Source organism: Bombina bombina, chromosome 3, assembly GCF_027579735.1.
Source record: "Bombina bombina isolate aBomBom1 chromosome 3, aBomBom1.pri, whole genome shotgun sequence".
NCBI classification, from domain to species: Eukaryota; Metazoa; Chordata; class Amphibia; order Anura; family Bombinatoridae; genus Bombina; species Bombina bombina.
The window spans coordinates 1,136,848,915-1,136,868,105 of record NC_069501.1 but is presented as its reverse complement, the minus strand read 5'-3'; the positions used below and the strand labels follow the sequence as shown (position 1 = coordinate 1,136,868,105).

Here is a 19,191-nt window from a genome sequence, read left to right as displayed (position 1 = left end):
AGAATTCTTAGGATTAGGACATAATGAAGGAACCACAATTTCTCTACTAATGTTGTTAGAATTCACAACCTTAGGTAAAAATTTAAAAGAAGTTCGCAACACCGCCTTATCCTGATGAAAAATCAGAAAAGGAGACTCACAAGAAAGAGCAGATAATTCAGAAACTCTTCTAGCAGAAGAGATGGCCAAAAGAAACAAAACTTTCCAAGAAAGTAATTTAATGTCCAATGAATGCATAGGTTCAAACGGAGGAGCTTGAAGAGCCCTCAGAACCACATTCAAACTCCAAGGAGGAGAAATTGACTTAATGACAGGTTTTATACGAACCAAAGCTTGTACAAAACAATGAATATCAGGAAGATTAGCAATCTTTCTGTGAAAAAGAACAGAAAGAGCAGAGATTTGTCCTTTCAAGGAACTTGCAGACAAACCTTTATCCAAACCATCCTGAAGAAACTGTAAAATTCTCGGAATTCTAAAAGAATGCCAGGAAAAATGATGAGAAAGACACCAAGAAATGTAAGTCTTCCAGACTCTATAATATATCTTCCTAGATACAGATTTACGAGCCTGTAACATAGTATTAATCACAGAGTCAGAGAAACCTCTTTGACTAAGAATCAAGCGTTCAATCTCCATACCTTTAAATTTAAGGATTTGAGATCCTGATGGAAAAAAGGACCTTGCGACACAAGGTCTGGTCTTAACGGAAGAGTCCACGGTTGGCAAGAGGCCATCCGGACAAGATCTGCATACCAAAACCTGTGAGGCCATGCTGGAGCCACCAGCAGAACAAACGAGCATTCCTTCAGAATCTTGGAGATTACTCTTGGAAGAAGAACTAGAGGCGGAAAGATATAGGCAGGATGATACTTCCAAGGAAGTGACAATGCATCCACTGCTTCCGCTTGAGGATCCCTGGATCTGGACAGATACCTGGGAAGTTTCTTGTTTAGATGAGAAGCCATCAGATCTATTTCTGGAAGTCCCCACATTTGAACAATCTGAAGAAATACCTCTGGGTGAAGAGACCATTCGCCCGGATGTAACGTTTGGCGACTGAGATAATCCGCTTCCCAATTGTCTATACCTGGGATATGAACAGCAGAAACTAGACAGGAGCTGGATTCCGCCCATACCAGTATCCGAGATACTTCTTTCATAGCCAGAGGACTGTGAGTCCCTCCTTGATGATTGATGTATGCCACAGTTGTGACATTGTCTGTCTGAAAACAAATGAACGATTCTCTCTTTAGAAGAGGCCATGACTGAAGAGCTCTGAAAATTGCACGGAGTTCCAAAATATTGATTGGTAATCTCACCTCCTGAGATTCCCAAACCCCTTGTGCTGTCAGAGACCCCCAAACAGCTCCCCAACCTGTCAGACTTGCATCTGTTGAAATTACAGTCCAGGTCGGAAGAACAAAAGAAGCCCCCTGAACTAAACGATGGTGATCTGTCCACCACGTCAGAGAGTGTCGTACAATCGGTTTTAAAGATATTACTTGAGATATCTTTGTGTAATCCCTGCACCACTGGTTCAGCATACAGAGCTGAAGAGGTCGCATGTGAAAACGAGCAAAGGGGATCGCGTCCGATGCAGCAGTCATAAGACCTAGAATTTCCATGCATAAGGCTACCGAAGGGAATGATTGTGATTGAAGGTTTCGACAAGCTGAAATCAATTTTAGACGTCTCTTGTCTGTCAGAGATAGTCATGGACGCTGAATCTATCTGGAAACCTAAAAAGGTTACCCTTGTCTGAGGAATCAATGAACTTTTCGGTAAATTGATCCTCCAACCATGATCTTGAAGAAACAACACAAGTCGATTTGTATGAGATTCTGCTAAATGTGAAGACTGAGCAAGTACCAAGATATCGTCCAAATAAGGAAATACCACAATACCCTGTTCTCTGATTACAGACAGAAGGGCACCGAGAACCTTTGTAAAAATTCTTGGAGCTGTTGCTAGGCCAAACGGCAGAGCCACAAACTGGTAATGCTTGTCTAGGAAAGAGAATCTCAGAAACTGAATATTTTTAGATCCAGAACTGGTCTGAAGGAATTCTCCTTCTTTGGTACAATGAAGAGATTTGAATAAAACCCCAGCCCCTGTTCCAGAACTGGAACTGGCATAATTACTCCACATTTCAGAATTGCTTGAGCCTTCGCTGGATTTACTGGGACACGGGAAAGAAAAAATCTTGAAGCCAATTCTGTACCCTTCTGAAACAATGTTTTGAATCCAAAGACTGTGAATTGAATTGATCCAAATTTCTTTGAAAAATCGTAATCTGCCCCCTACCAGCTAGGCTGGAATGAGGGCCGCACCTTCATGTGGACTTGGGAGCTGGCTTTGGTTTTCTAAAAGGCTTGGATTTATTCCAGACTGGAGATGGTTTCCAAACTGATACCGCTCCTGTGGGTGAAGGATCAGGCTTTTGTTCCTTATTGTGACGAAAGGAACGAAAACGATTATTAGATTTAAATTTACCTTTAGATTTTTTATCCTGTGGTAAAAAAGTTCCTTTCCCTCCAGTAACAGTTGAGATAATAGAATCCAACTGAGAACCAAATAATTTATTACCCTGGAAAGAAAGGGAAAGCAAAGTTGACTTAGAAGACATATCAGCATTCCAAGTTTTAAACCATAAAGCTCTTCTAGCTAAAATAGCTAGAGACATATACCTGACATCAACCCTAATGATATCAAAGATGGCATCACAAATAAAATTATTAGCATGTTGAAGAAGATTAACAATGCTATGAGAATTATGATCTGTTACTTGTTGCGCTAAAGCTTCTAACCAAAAAGTTGAAGCTGCAGCAACATCCGCTAAAGATATAGCAGGTCTAAGAAGATTACCTGAACATAAGTAAGCTTTTCTTAGAAAGGATTCAATCTTCCTATCTAAAGGATCCTTAAAGGAAGTACTATCTGCCCTAGGAATAGTAGTACGTTTAGCAAGAGTAAAGACAGCCCCATCAACTTTAGGGATTTTGTCCCAACATTCTAATCTGTCAGATGGCACAGGATATAATTGCTTAAAACGTTTAGGAGTAAATGAATTACCCAAATTATTCCATTCCCTGGAGATTACTTCAGAAATAGCATCAGGGACAGGAAAAACTTCTGGAATAACTACAGGAGATTTAAAAACCTTATTTAAACGTTTAGATTTAGTATCAAGAGGACCAGAATCCTCTATTTCTAATGCAATTAAGACTTCTTTAAGTAAAGAACGAATAAATTCCATTTTGAATAAATATGAAGATTTATCAGCATCAACCTCTGAGACAGAATCCTCTGAACCAGAGGAACCATTATCAGAATCAGAATGATGATGTTCATTTAAAAATTCATCTGAAAAATGAGAAGTTTTAAAAGACCTTTTACGTTTACTAGAAGGAGGAATAACAGACATAGCCTTCTTAATGGATTTAGAAACAAAATCTCTTATGTTAACAGGAACACTCTGAGTATTAGATGTTGATGGAACAGCAACAGGTAATGTAACATTACTAAAGGAAATATTATCTACATTAACAAGTTTGTCATGACATTCATTACAAACAACAGCTGGAGGAATAGATACCACAAGTTTACAGCAGAACTTTACACTTAAAAGTTTACACTTAACTTTGGTAGATCCAGCACCAGGCAGCGTTTTTCCAGAAGTATCTTCTGACTCAGTGTCAATCTGGGACATCTTGCAATATGTAATAGAAAAAAACAACATATAAAGCAAAATTGATCAAATTCCTTAAATGACAGTTTCAGGAATAGGAAAAAATGCCAGTGAACAAGCTTCTAGCAACCAGAAGCAATAAATAATGAGACTTAAATAATGTGGAGACAATAGTGACGCCCATATTTTTTAGCGCCAAAAAAGACGCCCACATTATTTGGCGCCTAAATGCTTTTGGCGCCAAAAATGACACCGTATCCGGAACGCCGACACTTTTGGCGCAAAAAAACATCAAAAATGACGCAACTTCCGGCGACACGTATGACGCCGGAAACAGAAAAAAAAATTTGCGCCAAAAAAGTCAGCGCCAAAAATGATGCAATAAAATGAAGCATTTTCAGCCCCCACGGGCCTAACAGCCCACAGGGAAAAAAAGTCAAATTTTAAGGTAAGAAAAAAATTGATTTATTCATATGCATTATCCCAAATATGAAACTGACTGTCTGAAATAAGGAACGTTGAACATCCTGAGTCAAGGCAAATAAATGTTTGAATACATATATTTAGAACTTTATATAAAAGTGCCCAACCATAGCTTAGAGTGTCACAGAAAATAAGACTTACTTACCCCAGGACACTCATCTACATGTAGTAGAAAGCCAAACCAGTACTGAAACGAGAATCAGTAGAGGTAATGGTATATATAAGAGTATATCGTCGATCTGAAAAGGGAGGTAAGAGATGAATCTCTACGACCGATAACAGAGAACCTATGAAATAGACCCCGTAGAAGGAGATCATTGAATTCAAATAGGCAATACTCTCCTCACATCCCTCTGACATTCACTGCACACTGAGAGGAAAACCGGGCTCCAACCTGCTGCGGAGCGCATATCAACGTAGAATCTAGCACAAACTTACTTCACCACCTCCATAGGAGGCAAAGTTTGTAAAACTGATTTGTGGGTGTGGTGAGGGGTGTATTTATAGGCATTTTGAGGTTTGGGAAACTTTGCCCCTCCTGGTAGGAATGTATATTCCATACGTCACTAGCTCATGGACTCTTGCTAATTACATGAAAGAAAATACAAATTTACGGGCGGGCCCATGGACTCTCACTAACATGAAAGAAATTAATTTATCAGGTAAGAAAAAATGATGTTTTCTTTCTAATGGTAGTGAGAGTCCACTGTCCTTATTTCTGGAAATCAATACCCAAGTTGTGGAGTCCACGAAAAATAAATGGGTGGGATAAAGGAAAACAGGGGGCAGGTCTTCAATCAGAAGAAACTACCACCTGAAGAACCTTCCTGACAAAAACTGTCTCAGCTGAGGCAAAAACGTCAAAGATATAGAATTTGGTGAAAGTATGCAAAGATGATCATGTTGCTGCCTTGCATATCTGTTATAAAGAAGCCACATTCTTAAAGGCACAGGAAGAGGAGACTGAGCAAGTAGAATGAGAAGTAATTTGAGTAAGCAGTTGCTTACCCGCCTCCAAGTAAGCCATACAAATTAAACTCCACAGCCAAAAAGACAAGGATACGGCAATAGCCTTCTGACCCTTTCTTTTGCCTGAATACAAAACAAATAAACTGGAAGATGGGCGAAAATCTTTAGAAGCTTGCAAATAAAATTTTAAAGCTCTAACGACATCCAAGTTATATAAAAGTCTCTCCTTAGAAGACGTAGGATTTTGACAAAAAGACGGAACTACAATTTGACTATTGATGTTCTCTGTAGAAACCACCTTAGGTAAAAACCCAGACACAGTACACGTAAGACCACCTTGTTCTGATGAAAGATTATTAAGGAGGCCCCGAAGAGAAAGAAGACGATTCAGACACTCTTTTAGAAGAAGAGATTGCAAATAGAAACAACACCTTCCTAGATAACAATTTGATGTCCAACAAGTGTGCATTGGTTCAAATGGAGGAGATTGCAAAACACTTAAAACCAAATTAAGATTCCAAGGAGGAGAGATCGGCTTGAAGACATGTCTGATCCTAAGTTGCACCTGAACACTAACTTCCTATGCAATAGCACAGAAAGAGAAGAAATCTGACCCTTAAGGGAGCTAGCTGACAGACCCTTATTCAAACCCTCTTGTAGAAACTGCAAAATCTGTGGAATTCTTATTTCTGATTTGAACACCAGGGCAGGTATACTTTCAACACCTTCTAATAAATCTGTCTAGTAACAGGTTTTCAAGTATCAATCACTGGCTCAGAGAAGCCTTTATGAGCCAAAATTAACAGTTCAATCTCCATGCAGTTAAAGGGACAGTCAACACCAGAATTTTTGGTGTTTAAAAAGAAAGATAATCCCTTTATTACCCATTCCCCAGTTTTGCATATCCAACACAGTTATAATAATACACGTTTTACCTCTGTAATAATCTTGCATCTAAGCCTCTGCTGACTGCCCCCTTATTTCAGTTCTTTTGACAGACATGCAGTTTAGCCAATCAGTACTCACTCCTAGGTCACTTTACGTGCATGAGTTCAATGTTATCTATATGAAACATGTGAACTAATGCCCTCTAGTGGTCAAAATGTATTCAGATTAGAGGCAGTCTTCAAGGTCTAAGAAATTAGCATATGAACCTCCTAGGTTTAGCTTTCAACTAAGAATACCAAGAGAACAAAGCAAAATTGGTGATAAAAGTAAAATGGGAAGTTGTTTAAAATTGCATGCCCTATTTAAATCATGAAAGTTTTTTTTGGACCTGACTGTCCCTTTAAGTTGAAAGACTAAAGATTTTGATAAAAGAACAGACTCTGGACAAGCAAATCCTGCCGAAGAGGAAGACACCATGGCGGTGCGCTGAAAATTCTTATCAGGTCTGCATAACATGTCTGTCGAGGCCACCAAGATTGCCGGAACACTCTCCTGCTTAAGATGAGCCACTACTCTGGATAGAAGGACTATCTGAGTGCCTCCCTGATTATTTTTGTATGCCACAGCCATGATATTGTCTGACTGAAAACGGATGAATGGAAGGGACGGCCAAGAGTGAGTTCCAGCACATTGAAAGGAAGAACTACTTCCTGCGGAGACCAGAGACCAGCCCTCAAGTGGCCCCAAACCACTCCCCATCCAGATAGACTCCCAAGACCCCATACCACGTAATCCGAATCTGGGGACGTCCACCAAGATAGAGACTGTCTGGCAGAAATGTCCAGATGGATCACCTGAGAAAGGTTGGAACAGTCCCCGTTCCATTGACGTAGCATTAAGCTAGCAGTAAGGGACACAAATTAAACTTTGCAAACTGAATTGCATCTGAAGCCATGTCCATGAGGCCCACAACCTCCATACACTGAGCTACCAAAGGGGAAGGTTGGGACGTCAACAGGCTTTTGACGGCATTGATGCGTGAGAAAAAGCTTCATCTCTACCAAATCTATGACGACTCCCAAGAAAATCACTCTCATGCTGGGAGAAAGAGAGCTCTTGTCTACATTTATCTTCCAACTATGACTACGAAGAAAACACAGTTCTGTCCCATATGAGCAACTGATAAAGGAAAAGATGGAGCCTGAACCAATATATCTTCCAGGTAAGGAGCCAAAGCTACTCACCGAGGACGGATCACAGATAGAAAAGCTCCCAGAACCTTTGTAAACATTCTGGGATCAGTAGCCAGACCAAACAGAAGAGCTGTAAACTGCTAGTGTTTGTCCAGAAAAGCAATCCGATGAAATCTGTGATGATCCTGATGGATTGGAATGTGAAGGTATGCATCCTTTAGATCTATGGTGGACATGAATTGGCCCTGAAGGACTAAAGGGAAAATCAAACATATGGTTTCCATCTTGAACCCTTAGAAACTTGTTCTGAGTCTTTAAGTCCAAAATAAGTCGGAAAGTACCCTCTTTGTTTAGAACAAAGAACAAATTTGAATAGAAGCCTGTCCAATGTTCTGACAGGGGAACTGGTATGACGACCCTCATGTCCTGAACACAGCGTAGAAACGTCCTTTTCTTGTCTTTGCGTTTGGAAATGTGAGACAGAATAAACCTACCTCATGGAGGGTGAGCCTTGAAACCGATCCTGTAACCCTGGGACACAATTTTCCTAACCCATGGGTCCTGGACCGATCAGGCCCAAACCTCCTGAAAAAACAAAATTAATCTAAGAACTTACCTGATAAATTCATTTCTTTCATATTAGCAAGAGTCCATGAGCTAGTGACGTATGGGATATACATTCCTACCAGGAGGGGCACAGTTTCCCAAACCTCAAAATGCCTATAAATACACCCCTCACCACACCCACAAATCAGTTTAACGCATAGCCAAGAAGTGGGGTGATAAGACAAAAGTGCGAAAGCATAAAAAATAAGGAATTGGAATAATTGTGCTTTATACAAAAAAATCATAACCACCACAAAAAAGGGTGGGCCTCATGGACTCTTGCTAATATGAAAGAAATGAATTTATCAGGTAAGTTCTTACATAAATTATGTTTTCTTTCATGTAATTAGCAAGAGTCCATGAGCTAGTGACGTATGGGATAATGACTACCCAAGATGTGGATCTTCCACGCAAGAGTCACTAGAGAGGGAGGGATAATATAAAGACAGCCAATTCCGCTGAAACTAATCCACACCCAAAATAAAGTTTAAATCTTATAATGAAAAAAACTGAAATTATAAGCAGAAGAATCAAACTGAAACAGCTGCCTGAAGTACTTTTCTACCAAAAACTGCTTCAGAAGAAGAAAACACATCAAAATGGTAGAATTTAGTAAAAGTATGCAAAGAAGACCAAGTTGCTGCTTTGCAAATCTGATCAACCGAAGCTTCATTCCTAAACGCCCAGGAAGTAGAAACTGACCTAGTAGAATGAGCTGTAATCCTTTGAGGTGGAGTTTTACCCGACTCGACATAAGCAAGATGAATTAAAGATTTCAACCAAGATGCCAAAGAAATGGCAGAGGCCTTCTGACCTTTCCTAGAACCAGAAAAGATAACAAATAGACTAGAAGTCTTTTGGAAATTCTTAGTAGCTTCAACATAATATTTCAAAGCTCTAACTACATCCAAAGAATGCAATGATCTCTCCTTAGAATTCTTAGGATTAGGACATAATGAAGGAACCACAATTTCTCTACTAATGTTGTTAGAATTCACAACCTTAGGTAAAAATTTAAAAGAAGTTTGCAGCACCGCCTTATCCTGATGAAAAATCAGAAAAGGAGACTCACAAGAAAGAGCAGATAATTCAGAAACTCTTCTAGCAGAAGAGATGGCCAAAAGAAACAAAACTTTCCAAGAAAGTAATTTAATGTCCAATGAATGCATAGATTCAAACGGAGGAGCTTGAAGAGCCCCCAGAACCAAATTCAAACTCCAAGGAGGAGAAATTGTCTTAATGACAGGTTTTATACGAACCAAAGCTTGTACAAAACAATGAATATCAGGAAGATTAGCAATCTTTCTGTGAAAAAGAACAGAAAGAGCAGAGATTTGTCCTTTCAAGGAACTTGCAGACAAACCTTTATCCAAACCATCCTGAAGAAACTGTAAAATTCTCGGAATTCTAAAAGAATGCCAGGAAAAATGATGAGAAAGACACCAAGAAATGTAAGTCTTCCAGACTCTATAATATATCTTCCTAGATACAGATTTACGAGCCTGTAACATAGTATTAATTACAGAGTCAGAGAAACCTCTTTGACTAAGAATCAAGCGTTCAATCTCCATACCTTTAAATTTAAGGATTTGAGATCCTGATGGAAAAAAGGACCTTGCGACAGAAGGTCTGGTCTTTCAGTTTGCTCAATTGTTTTATGACGGAAAAATTCCGTCATATGTCCTTAAGAGGTTAACGGAAGAGTCCACGGTTGGCAAGAGGCCATCTGGACAAGATCCGCATACCAAAACCTGTGAGGCCATGCTGGAGCCACCAGCAGAACAAACGAGCATTCCTTCAGAATCTTGGAGATTACTCTTGGAAGAAGAACTAGAGGCGGAAAGATATAGGCAGGATGATACTTCCAAGGAAGTGACAATGCATCCACTGCTTCCGCTTGAGGATCCCTGGATCTGGACAGAAACCTGGGAAGTTTCTTGTTTAGATGAGAAGCCATCAGATCTATTTCTGGAAGTCCCCACATTTGAACAATCTGAAGAAATACCTCTGGGTGAAGAGACCATTCGCCCGCATGTAACGTTTGGCGACTGAGATAATCTGCTTCCCAATTGTCTATACCTGGGATATGTACCGCAGAAACTAGACAGGAGCTGGATTCCGCCCATACCAGTATCCGAGATACTTCTTTCATAGCCAGAGGACTGTGAGTCCCTCCTTGATGATTGATGTATGCCACAGTTGTGACATTGTCTGTCTGAAAACAAATGAACGATTCTCTCTTTAGAAGAGGCCATGACTGAAGAGCTCTGAAAATTGCACGGAGTTCCAAAATATTGATTGGTAATCTCACCTCCTGAGATTCCCAAACCCCTTGTGCTGTCAGAGACCCCCAAACAGCTCCCCAACCTGTCAGACTTGCATCTGTTGAAATTACAGTCCAGGTCGGAAGAACAAAAGAAGCCCCCTGAACTAAACGATGGTGATCTGTCCACCACGTCAGAGTGTCGTACAATCGGTTTTAAAAATATTACTTGAGATATCTTTGTGTAATCCCTGCACCACTGGTTCAGCATACAGAGCTGAAGAGGTCGCATGTAAAAACGAGCAAAGGGGATCGCGTCCGATGCAGCAGTCATAAGACCTAGAATTTCCATGCATAAGGCTACCGAAGGGAATGATTGTGATTGAAGGTTTCGACAAGCTGAGATCAATTTTAGACGTCTCTTGTCTGTCAGAGACAGAGTCATGGACGCTGAATCTATCTGGAAACCTAAAAAGGTTACCCTTGTCTGAGGAATCAATGAACTTTTCGGTAAATTGATCCTCCAACCATGATCTTGAAGAAACAACACAAGTCGATTCGTATGAGATGCTGCTAAATGTGAAGACTGAGCAAGTACCAAGATATCGTCCAAATAAGGAAATACCACAATACCCTGTTCTCTGATTACAGACAGAAGGGCACCGAGAACCTTTGTAAAAATTCTTGGAGCTGTTGCTAGGCCAAACGGCAGAGCCACAAACTGGTAATGCTTGTCTAGGAAAGAGAATCTCAGAAACTGATAGTGATCTGGATGAATCGGAATATGCAGATATGCATCCTGTAAATCTATTGTGGACATATAATGCCCTTGCTGAACAAAAGGCAGGATAGTCCTTATAGTTACCATTTTGAATGTTGGTATCCTTACATAACGATTCAATATTTTTAGATCCAGAACTGGTCTGAAGGAATTCTCCTTCTTTGGTACAATGAAGAGATTTGAAAAAAACCCCAGCCCCTGTTCCAGAACTGGAACTGGCATAATTACTCCAGCCAACTCTAGATCTGAAACACATTTCAGAAATGCTTGAGCCTTCGCTGGATTTACTGGGACACGGAAAAGAAAAACATAATTTATGTAAGAACTTACCTGATAAATTAATTTCTTTCATATTAGCAAGAGTCCATGAGCTAGTGACGTATGGGATATACATTCCTACCAGGAGGGGCAAAGTTTCCCAAACCTCAAAATGCCTATAAATACACCCCTCACCACACCCACAAATCAGTTTAACGCATAGCCAAGAAGTGGGGTGATAAGAAAAAAGTGCGAAAGCATAAAAAATAAGGAATTGGAATAATTGTGTTTTATACAAAAAAATCAAAACCACCACAAAAAGGGTGGGCCTCATGGACTCTTGCTAATATGAAAGAAATGAATTTATCAGGTAAGTTCTTACATAAATTATGTTTTCTTTCATGTAATTAGCAAGAGTCCATGAGCTAGTGACGTATGGGATAATGACTACCCAAGATGTGGATCTTCCACGCAAGAGTCACTAGAGAGGGAGGGATAAAATAAAGACAGCCAATTCCGCTGAAAATAATCCACACCCAAAATAAAGTTTAAATCTTATAATGAAAAAAACTGAAATTATAAGCAGAAGAATCAAACTGAAACAGCTGCCTGAAGTACTTTTCTACCAAAAACTGCTTCAGAAGAAGAAAACACATCAAAATGGTAGAATTTAGTAAAAGTATGCAAAGACCAAGTTGCTGCTTTGCAAATCTGATCAACCGAAGCTTCATTCCTAAACGCCCAGGAAGTAGAAACCGACCTAGTAGAATGAGCTGTAATCCTTTGAGGCGGAGTTTTACCCGACTCGACATAAGCATGATGAATTAAAGATTTTAACCAAGATGCCAAAGAAATAGCAGAGGCCTTCTGACCTTTCCTAGAACCGGAAAAGATAACAAATAGACTAGAAGTCTTTCGGAATTTCTTAGTAGCTTCAACATAATATTTCAAAGCTCTAACTACATCCAAAGAATGCAATGATCTCTCCTTAGAATTCTTAGGATTAGGACACAATGAAGGAACCACAATTTCTCTACTAATGTTGTTAGAATTCACAACCTTAGGTAAAAATTTAAAAGAAGTTCGCAACACCGCCTTATCCTGATGAAAAATCAGAAAAGGAGACTCACAAGAAAGAGCAGATAATTCAGAAACTCTTCTAGCAGAAGAGATGGCCAAAAGAAACAAAACTTTCCAAGAAAGTAATTTAATGTCCAATGAATGCATAGGTTCAAATGGAGGAGCTTGAAGAGCCCCCAGAACCAAATTCAAACTCCAAGGAGGAGAAATTGACTTAATAACAGGTTTTATACGAACCAAAGCTTGTACAAAACAATGAATATCAGGAAGAATAGCAATCCTTCTGTGAAAAAGAACAGAAAGAGCAGAGATTTGTCCTTTCAAGGAACTTGCGGACAAACCTTTATCCAAACCATCCTGAAGAAACTGTAAAATTCTCGGAATTCTAAAAGAATGCCAGGAAAAATGATGAGAAAGACACCAAGAAATGTAAGTCTTCCAGACTCTATAATATATCTTTCTAGATACAAATTTACGAGCCTGTAACATAGTATTAATCACAGAGTCAGAGAAACCTCTTTGACTAAGAATCAAGCGTTCAATCTCCATACCTTTAAGTTTAAGGATTTGAGATCCTGATGGAAAAAAGGACCTTGCGACAGAAGGTCTGGTCTTAACGGAAGAGTCCACGGTTGGCAAGAGGCCATCTGGACAAGATCCGCATACCAAAACCTGTGAGGCCATGCTGGAGCCACCAGCAGAACAAACGAGCATTCCTTCAGAATCTTGGAGATTACTCTTGGAAGAAGAACTAGAAGCGGAAAGAGATAGGCAGGATGATACTTCCAAGGAAGTGACAATGCATCCACTGCTTCCGCCTGAGGATCCCTGGATCTGGACAGATACCTGGGAAGTTTCTTGTTTAGATGAGAAGCCATCAGATCTATTTCTGGAAGTCCCCACATTTGAACAATCTGAAGAAAAACCTCTGGATGAAGAGACCATTCGCCCGGATGTAACGTCTGGCGACTGAGGTAATCCGCTTCCCAATTGTCTACACCTGGGATGTGAACCGCAGAAATTAGACAGGAGCTGGATTCCGCCCATACAAGTATCCGAGATACTTCTCTCATAGCTTGAGGACTGTGAGTCCCCCCTTGATGATTGACATATGCCACGGTCGCGACATTGTCTGTTTGAAAACAAATAAACGATTCTCTCTTCAGAAGAGGCCAAATCTGAAGAGCTCTGAAAATCGCCTGGAGTTCCAAAATGTTGATTGGTAATCTCGCCTCCTGAGATTCCCAAACCCCTTGCACTGTCAGAGATCCCCATACAGCTCCCCAACCTGAAAGACTCGCATCTGTTGAGATCACAGTCCAGATTGGACGAACGAAAGAGGCCCCTTGAAATAAACGATGGTGATCCATCCACCAAGTTAGAGATGATCGAACATTGGGATTTAAGGATATTATTTGTGATATCCTTGTATAATCCCTGCACCACTGGTTCAGCATACAAAGCTGGAGTGGCCTCGTGTGAAAACGAGCAAAAGGGATCGCGTCCGATGCAGCAGTCATGAGACCTAAAATCTCCATGCATAATGCTACCGAAGGGAACAATCGAGACTGAAGGTTTCGACAGGCTGAAAACAATTTCAGACGTCTCTTTTCTGTCAGAGACAAAGTCATGGACACTGAATCTATTTGGAAACCTAAAAAGGTTACTCTTGTCTGAGGAATCAAGGAACTCTTTGGTAAATTGATCCTCCAACCATGTTTTTGAAGAAACAACACAAGTTGATTCATATGAGATTCTGCAGAATGTGAAGACTGAGCAAGTACCAAGATATCGTCCAAATAAGGAAATACCGCAATACCCTGTTCTCTGATTACAGAGAGAAGGGAACCGAGAACCTTCGAAAAGATCCTTGGCGCTGTTGCTAGACCAAATGGAAGAGCAATAAACTGGTAATGCTTGTCAAGAAAAGAGAATCTCAGAAACTGATAGTGATCTGGATGAATTGGAATATGCAGGTATACATCCTGTAAGTCTATTGTAGACATATAATGCCCTTGCTGAACAAAAGGCAGAATAGTTCTTATAGTCACCATTTTGAATGTCGGAATCCTTACATAACGATTCAATATTTTTAGATCCAGAACCGGTCTGAAAGAATTCTCTTTCTTTGGTATGATGAATAGATTTGAATAAAACCCCAGACCCTGTTCCAGAACTGGAACTGGTATAATTACCCCAGCTAACTCTAGGTCTGAAACACATTTCAGAAACGCCTGAGCTTTCACTGAATTGACTGGAATGCGTGAGAGAAAGAATCTTCTCACAGGCGGTCATACTTTGAACCCTATTCTGTACCCTTGTGAAACAATGTTCTGAATCCAAAGATTGTGAACCGAATTGATCCAAACATCTTTGAAAAATTGTAACCTGCCCCCTACCAGCTGAGCTGGAATGAGGGCCGCACCTTCATGCGGAATTAGGGGCTGGTTTTGACTTTCTGGAAGGCTTGGATTTACTCCAGACTGGATTAGGTTTCCAACCGGAAACTGTTCCTTTAGGGGAAGGATCGGGCTTCTGCTCCTTATTCTGACGAAAGGAACGAAAACGATTAGTAGCCCTGTAATTACCTTTAGATTTTTTGCCCTGAGGCAAAAAGGCACCCTTCCCTCCAGTAACAGTTGAAATTATAGAATCCAACTGAGAACCAAACAACTTATTACCTTGGAAAGAGAGAGAAAGCAAAGTTAACTTAGAAGTCATATCTACATTCCAGGATTTAAGCCATAAAGCTCGTCTAGCTAAAATAGCTAAAGACATATACCGGACATCAACTCTAATGATATCAAAGATGGCATCACAGACAAAGTTATTAGCGTGTTGAAGAAGTTTAACAATGCTATATGATTTATGAAATGTCACTTGTTGCGCTAAAGCCTCCAACCAGAAAGTTGAAGCTGCAGCAACATCAGCCAAAGAGATAGCAGGTCTAAGTAGATTACCTGAACACAAATAAGCTTTTCTCAAAAAAGATTCAATTTTCCTATCTAAAGGATCTTTAAACGAAGTGCTATCTGCCGTAGGAATAGCAGTAAGTTTAGCTAGAGTAGAGATAGCCCCATTGACTTTAGGGATTTTATCCCAAAACTCCAATCTATCAGATGGCACAGGGTACAATTTCTTAAACCTTGGAGAAGGAGTAAATGAAGTACCCAGACTATCCCATTCCCTAGCAATCACATCTGAGATAGCATCAGGAACTGGAAAAACTTCCGGAATTAACACATGAGGTTTACAAACCGAATTTAAACGTTTAGCAGTTTTAGTATCAAGAGGACTGGACTCCTCCATATCTAAAGCAATCAAAACTTCTTTAAGTAATGAACCAATAAACTCCATCTTAAATAAATACGAAGATTAATCAGTATCAATATCTGTAGTAGAATCTTCTGAACCGGAAAAAACCTCATCAAAAACAGATAAGTCAGAATGATGGCGGTCACCTAAAAATTCATCTGAAAAGTGAGAAGTTTTGAAAGACCTTTTACATTTACTGGAAGGAGGAATAACAGACAGAGCCTTCTTAATAGAATTGGAAACAAATTCTTTTACATTAACAGGAACATCCTGAACAATAGATGTTGAATTAACAACAGGTAAAGGATTATTACTAATGGAAACAGAATCTGCATTGGAAAGTTTATCATGACAGCTTTCACAAACTACAGCTGGAGGAACAGTTACCACAAGTTTACAACATATGCACTTAACTTTGGTAGAACCAGCATCAGGCAGCGTCTGTCCATTAGAGGATTTTGATCCAGGTTCAGGAAGAGACATCTTGCAATATGTAATAGAAAAAACAACATATAAAGCAAAATTATCAAATTCCTTAAATGACAGTTTCAGGAATGGGAAAGAATGCAAAACAGTAAGCTTCTAGAAACCAGAATCAATGAAAAAGAAATGAATAAATAATGTGAGTAAAAAAAGAACGCCCACATTTTTTTGGCGCCAAAAAAAAATGTCTGAATACGCATGCGTAACAGAATACAACTTCCGGCGTAATTGCGTTGCCGGAAAGGACAAAATAAAATTTTGCGCCAAAAATTACGTAATAAAAAGAAACATTTTCTGCCCCCGCGAGCCTAACAGCATGCAGGAAAAAATGGCCAAATGAAATTTTTCAAGGTAAGAAAAAATAACTAAATGCATTATCCCAATAATGAAACTGACGGTCTGTATTGAAAAGCAATACTGATTATCCTGAATCAAGGCAAATATAAGTTTATATACATATATTTAGAACTTTACATATAAAGTGCCCAACCATAGCGTAGAGTGTCACAAAAAATAAGACACACTTACCCCAGGACACTCCTCTACATATAGCAGATAGCCAAACCAGTACTGAAACGAGAATCAGTAGAGGTAATGGTATATAAGAGTATATCGTCGATCTGAAAAGGGAGGTAGGAGAAGAAATCTCTACGACCGATAACAGAGAACCTATGAAATAGATCCCCTAGAGGTAGACCATTGTATTCAAATAGGTAATACTCTCTTCACATCCCTCTGACATTCACTGCACTTTGAGAGGAAAACCGGGCTTCAACCTGTTGCGAAGCGCATATCAACAAAGAATCTTAAGCACAAACTTACTTCACCACCTCCACGGGAGGCAAAGTTTGTAAAACTGAATTGTGGGTGTGGTGAGGGGTGTATTTATAGGCATTTTAAGGTTTGGGAAACTTAGCCCCTCCTGGTAGGAATGTATATCCCATACGTCACTAGCTCATGGACTCTTGCTAATTACATGAAAGAAAGCAGCCCTTGAGACAGAAGGTCTGGCCTTAAAGGAAGTGGCCAAGGTTGGCAACTGGACATCTGGACAAGATCCGCATACCAAAACCTGTGAGGCCATGCTGATGCTATTAGAAACACATGCAATTGTTCCAATATGATCTTGGAGATCACCCTTGGAAGAACTACTAGAGGCGGAACAATGTAAGCAGGTTGGTAAAACCAAGGAACTGCTAATGCATCCACCATCTCCACCTGAGGATCCCTGGACCTGGAAAGGTACCTGGGAAGCCATCAGATCTATTTCGGGGAGACCCCACATCTGTACAATCTGACAAAATACATCTGGATGGAGAGACAACTCCCCTGGATGTAAAGACTGACGACTGAGATAATCCGCTTCCCAATTGTATACACCTGGGATATGTATCATAGAAATTAGACAGGAGTTGGATTCTGCCAAGAAAGTATCTGAGATACTTCTTTCATCACTAAAGGACTGCGAGTCCCCCCTTGATGATTGACATATGCCACAGTTGTGATATTGTCTGTCTGAAAATGAATGAATGATTCTCTCTTTAATAGAGGCCAAACCTGAAGAGGCCAAGCCTGTATAGCCCTGAAAATAGCACAGAGATCTAAAATATTGACTGGTAACCTCATCTCTTGAGGATTCCAAAATCCTTGTGCTGTCAGAGACCCCCAGACAGCTCCCCAACCTGTGAGACTTGCATAGTCCAGGAAGGACGAACAAAAGAGGCCCCTTGAAGAATCCGATGATGGTCCAACCACCAGGACAGAGAGAGTTGAATGTTGGGATTTAAGTATATCAACTGTGATATCTGAGTATAATCCCTGCACCACTGATTCAGCATGCAAAGCTGCAGAGGTCTCATATGAAAACGAGCAAAGGGAATCGCGTCCGATGCTGCAGTCTTGAGACCTAAAACTTCCATGCACATAGCTACTGAAGGGAATAACTGAGACTGAAGGTTTCGATAGGCAAAAACCAACTTCATTCATCTATTGTCTGTTAAAGACAGAGTCATGGACACTGAATCTATCTGGAAACCTAAGAAAGTGACCCTTGTCTGAGGAATCAAGGAACTCTTTGGTAAATTGATCCTCCAACCATGTCTTTGAAGAAACAACAAGTTGATTTGTGTGATATTCTGCTAAATGAAAAGATTGAGCCAGTACCAAGATATTGTCTAAAAAAGGAAACACCGCAATACCCTGCTCTCTGATTACAGATAGAAGGGCACCGAGAACCTTCAAAAAGATTCTTGGAGCTGTTGCTAGGCCAAATGGAAGAGCAACAAATTGGTAATGCTTGTCTAGAAAAGAGAATCTCAGAAACCGATAGTGGTCTGGATGAATCGGAATGTGAATATACGCATCCTGTAAGTCTATTGAGGAAATATAATGACCTTGCTGAACAAAAGGCAGAATAGTCCTTATAGTCACCATCTTGAAAGTTGGGACCCTTACAAATTGATTCAAAAACCTCAGATCCAGAACTGGTCTAAAAGAATTTTCCTTCTTCGGGACAATGAATAGATTTGAATAAAAACCCAGACCCTGTTCCAGAATTGGAACTGGTACAATTGCTCCTGAAAGCTCTAGATCTGAAAAACACTTTAGAAAAGCCTGAGCTTTCACAGTGTCATGGTATCTGAGTAACATTAAATAAACTACAGATTTATCATAGAATCTAATATTTCATTTTGTAGCTACAAAATCCAATTTGCTATGAGATGGTTTTGGCTGGGTGAAACAACCCCCTTCTTGCTCTGAAATATTTGGTCATTAGTTCAGGCAATTTATTCCAAAGAGATGGTCATCTATATGGCTGTGTATTGAAAATCTTACATCAGACACAAGATACCTTTCTCCTGATTAATATGCCAACATACATGATGTCTGGGAATTTCTTTTGAAGCTTAAATAGATTCAGAAAGAGAACCAGTTTTGGTGGAAGATATGAACAGAAGCCCCTTGAAGATTCTCAATATACAACCATTCTGAAAAGTATGTAGCTCAATCTCATCTAGGTGTTAAATTGGTACGTGCTGTGTTTGAATACATAGCTCCCAGACAAGCTGGCGTTTCAAGTCTCTGAAATTAAGTTTCCTACGTCATACAAAGGAATTGTGCCTAAATCTTCATAATAATTTAAAATACACAGATCATATCTGTGTCATATATATATTACATA

General features: G+C 39.8%; 1 protein-coding gene across 1 annotated transcript in view; it reads right to left on the bottom strand.

The window, feature by feature from the left end:
* MICU2 (mitochondrial calcium uptake 2) overlaps positions 1-19,191 on the bottom strand; it is an 811,360-nt gene that overhangs the window by 423,764 nt on the left and 368,405 nt on the right. The gene's annotated exons all lie outside the window — the stretch shown is intronic.